Raw genomic sequence first — 5,203 nt, 5'->3', positions numbered from 1 at the left:
CTTTGTTTTGGAACGATCTAATTACTCAGTAATTTTGCTATATAATTTTTATTCACTAATGATATTATTGGTCTCCGAAAACTGGGAGCAAAATGTTGTTATCTACCCATTTTGGCTTCTGTATGTTTGATTTAATGCACAAGAACCAACAAACAGAACTAATAATAATGTATTTTTATACCGTTTTCGTTCATTTGTCCTAAGGAATTTTGTTCATTTCGTTCTGTGGAAGGTTTTTCTTAACAACATTGGAAATGTTTATTGGAAGTGAATATTTATTTGAGTAGAATAATTTGTAATAATTTTTTTTTTTAATCCCATTATTGGGTTGTTCGATAATTAATGTCGTTTTACTCTCATAGATGGCTCAATTTATACATATCAAGTACTAGTGATATCCTCGCTTATATTATCATATGCCACTTTAAAGGTTATGTTTTAGACTTTTCTCGATCGAAAATTGAACGTGATTAGTAAACAAGAGGTTGTTTAAAATTTAAGTTGAAGATGGACGATCAAAGTGAGCATTATCGACACATTTCATCATTTTACTTTCGAAAGGGCAAAAATGCAGTACAAGCTCAGAAGAAATTGTGTGAAGTTTATGGTGAGAACTGCCTTACCGAACGCCAGCGCCAGCGTTGGTTTTCTCGCTTTCGTTCTGGAAATTTTAATGTCCAAGATGCGCCACACACTGGACGCCCAATCGCCATTGATGACAATAAAATAAAGGCCTTAATCGAAGCTAATCGGCGTATGACAACTCGAGAGATAGTAGAAAAGTTGAACATATCGAATTCAACCGTTTCTCTGCTTTTAAAAAAGCTTGGGTACGTTAGCAAATTGGAAGTTTGGGTTCCTCACGAATTGAAGGAAATTCACCTCACCCAACGCATTAACGTATGCGATTCTTTGCTGAATCGTAACCAAAACGACCCACTTCTAAGAAAAGTCATAACGGGTGATGAAAAATGGATTGTCTACGATAACGTAGTCAGAAAAACGATCATGGACCAAACAAGATAAACCTGCGCAATCGACGTCCAAAGCCAATATTCATCAAAAGAAGATTTTGCTATCTGTGTGGTGGGACTGCAAGAGTATTCTTTATTTTGAACTGCTTCCGAGAAACCAAATTATTGATTCGAATGTTTACTGTCATCAGCTATCGAAATTGAACGAAGAAATCAGAAGAGAATGTCTCGAACTCGCCAATCGCAAAGGGGTACTGTTCCATCATGATAACGCTAAACCCCCTACGTCTTTAATAAAGCGTCAAAAGTTATTGGAACTAAATTGGGAACTGATGCCTCATCCACCATACAGCCCTGACTTGGCGCCATCAGATTATTATTTGTTTCGTTCTCTTCAAAATCATTTGAATGGTAAAAGTTTCGATTCTGATCAAGCCGTTAAAGATGAGTCAAATCAATTTTTTACTTCTAAAAATCGGGGCTTTTTCGAACGCGGAATTTTCCAACTTGCCGAAAGATGGCGGAAGGTCGTCCACCAAGATGGCCACCACATCATTGATTAATATTTATTATTAATATAGGTATATTCACTTTGAAAAAACATAACAAATACGACATTAATTATCGAGCAACCCAATATAATAAATTAGTTTTATATGTTTTATCATCGTTCTTATTTAGGCGACCGCCACTGTATGTTCAAAAGTGTTGGTATCGAAGGGGTTCCCTTATTGAGAAAACTTTGCCTTCGTTTGGGGACCCTGAACGCTCGGAGCAGCGCAAGTTCGACGACATTTCTCTAAGGGTGCTTCAAGTGAAATTTTTGAAAATGTTTTAAAAATTCTTTTTAGCGCGCACGAAAAAATCTCTAAACTCAAATTAAGCAGAAGATAAATATTTTACTCGACTGGAATTGATGAAAGTTAGAGGGTTAAATTAAATCGAATTCGATTTGTAAAATCCACAAAAATGGTTTAAAGGGGCCAACTGTACACGGATCAAATTTTTTTTTTTTTAATTTCAAAAGCACCAGGGATGTTTTCGAAGAATGAAATGATTCCGGCCGCGTGTTTATAGGAAGATTTTTATTGCTCGAACTCGAAAAAAATTCGACAAAAATTCCTTAAATTTGTGCCACATTTTTAGGCCGCACCCCGTAGATTGCTGGGAGCACAGGACTGAATTTTCATCATTAGTGATATTAGCATTAGCCGTTTGAAACTGAAATCAACCAACTGCCGAATAGCATAACCGGGAACGTAAACACGTGAATTAGCAGGAACAGTGCCAGTCATTATTGAGGATAATCAACTTGCGCTGTTATGATAACAATCGCATTCAATTTGTTTCCATCAGAGTTCTGTTTGCATGCACATTTCAGAGCACGATAATAGCTAAATAGCTGAAAGCCTTTTAGGGGGTCCACTATCCAGCATGCAAATTTCTTGTTCAGTCATAAAACTAACCTGATGGACAAAGTACGTTAGGATTAAAGGGACATCTGCATACCCGTGCTGGCCTTTTAATCTTTAAAGAGACTGGTTGCCTTCTTGAATGGTACCTGGGAACGTTAAAAACTGGCCCCTCGATTGTAAAAGACATCTGGCCGAGTGTACATAAAGGTAGTGTTGTGGTGTATTTCCTACGGAGATACGCGTATAAAGCAGTGTCGTGTACAGGGTGTCCCATTTTTGATGGGGTTATTAAGAAACCTCGCTTAGAAACAGAAGTACTTAGAAACGGTTTACGCAGTACTGCGCTACTTTTTCGAGAAACAGATCATAGTTTAAACAGTTTTTTCATAAATCTCTTCCTGTCTGCAATGCAGAGTGAAATGGGCCCACTTTGGCCACTAACTTTTTTTAAACAACGATGTAATTTTGAAAACGGATCATCATAGACTTTGTTACAAGGAATTCAGTGGTAATATAAAATTTCTCATTTATCCAACAATTTATGAGACACAGACCAAACTTACCTCTTTTTTACTGGGACACCCCGTATTTATTTAATCTGCAGTGTTTCTATTTCGAAGGGGTTTTCAGCTATATGTGGCACTGTTGCGAATCCTTCAGAAATACACGTCAGACGCGGAAAAAACCGTTAATTACCAATAATGCCCCTATTTAATTAGGTCACGTACAAAGGGAAATTGTAATAAAAATTCCATTTTGTCTCAGTTGTCCAAGAACTCTGCCATTTCCTTCCAAGTATACAGTGGTCGGCAAAAGTTTTGAGACTTTTTATTCTGAAGTCAGTTGAGATTAAAGTCGAATGTTGTTATGTAATTGTAGCCTTCCATGAAGATTACTATTGAGACGCATAGTTAACGAAATTAATGTTGAACAAAATGTGTTACAAATAAAACATATTTTTGAGTCATGCAAAAGTTTAGGAACTTCTATTTATGAAGAATTAATGGTATAAGAAAAAAGAAACTTAACATTTCCTACCATATGCTTTCGAGTTAATCACTGCTTCTCATCTTCTACACATTGAATCAACAAGATTCACATACATTCCCTTGGCAATTTTTCCCACTCGCAAAATTTTATTTCTAAAAGTTCAGCCTTGTTACGAATGTTTCTCAAACGTATGCAGGTATCTAGGAATTCTCATGAACTTTCAATTATGTTTAAATCGGGGGAATGCGACGGCTATTCAATACACATCCACTCTTTTAGAAGAAAACCAATTTTCTATTAACTTGGAAGTATGTTTTGGGTCATTATCTTATTGGAATCTTCCACGAAGAGGCATTTCACGCTCCGCATATGGCAACATATCATTTTCTAATGTTAAAGTTTCTCCATTTTTTCCTTGTTTTTCTATAATAAATCCAATACTTGACCGACTAAAGCGACTCCAGACCATAACCTGCCACTTCCATGCTTAATTGGTGGTACTTGGTACTTGTCGTTTTATCTTTCATCACGTTTTTCATAGTGTCCATCATCAGATGCGCATATTTTAAATTGATTTTCGTCACTCCAAGCGCGGTACGTCATTTTTCAGAGGTTCAGTCCAAATGATTCCGAGCAAACTGTTAACTGGTTTTGATGTCCGTTTTCGATAATAGGGGTTTCTTAACAACAACCCTTCCTAGTAAACCTATACTGGATAGTCGATGTCTCACAGTCCTTTGGCTCAAACTGGAAATCAAAATTTTCTGAAATTTTATGATTAATATCACCGAATTGCCTCACGAGGATCTTTTTGTGATTTTTCTTTATTAATTGCGAAGGTGGTCCTCCGTGGACTCCCGGTGCTCTTGGGAGTTATAAGACTTCCGTACCCACCACGAGAAGCAGCTACAACTTCCGATTTGCCACTTTTACTAATTTTTAGATTTTTCACAATAAAAACTTGTTTTTGGCGACTTTTCTGTAATTTAATATTTTTTTGTTCTAAAGTATTTGAAGTCCACTTACCTTTACTCATGAATCTAGTATTAGCAATGACAATTCACCAAAAATATTTTTATATGTTTAGAGGAGCAACATGAATAAACAGTGTCTAAATTTTTGTCACTGAAAAACACTTATCTTGTCTCAATGGTAAGCATACAGGGTAGCCCATTTATAACAGTCCAGGTGAAATGGATCTTTTTCCGGAAAACCTCGAGACATGTCAATTTTGGTTTTAAGGGGGACATTTTTAGATCATAAATTCGTAGGTGTAGAGTCACCCCCTGAAACTGGATGGCAACTCTTTCAAGAATCTTAATGGCACGGGGGATCAAGTGGCACATCAAATCAATAGTATTTCAATTCTCTTTACAAGTTTTTTTGCTCAATCTTTAAATATTGTAAAAGAACCATTTGAAAACGCCGGTAACATAAATCGAAAAACAAAAAATTGTTTTATTGAATTAAGTACTCAAATTGCGACTCATTTACTTTCGTACAATAATAAAGTCTTTGTCCAACCATTTCCCAAATTTTTGTAGCATTTTGGGAGTCATTTCACCACATGCTATCGCTGTTCAGTGGCGAAGACCTTCTAAAGAGGTAGATTTCGTTTTATAAACGACAGTTTTGAAATGACCCCATAAAAAAAAGGCCAATGGTGTCAAATCAGGCGATCTTGGGGGCCATTTAACAAAAAAGATAAGTTTGGCTTGTACCTCAAAAATGGGTAGATGAATGAGAAATCTTATGTTACCACTGAATTCTACCTTTAAAAAATCTATGACAATCTGTTTTTAAAATTAGAAAGTTCTATTAACT

Source organism: Euwallacea fornicatus, chromosome 27 (assembly GCF_040115645.1).
Source record: "Euwallacea fornicatus isolate EFF26 chromosome 27, ASM4011564v1, whole genome shotgun sequence".
Lineage (NCBI taxonomy): Eukaryota > Metazoa > Arthropoda > Insecta > Coleoptera > Curculionidae > Euwallacea > Euwallacea fornicatus.
Note: the sequence above shows the minus strand (reverse complement) of the source record.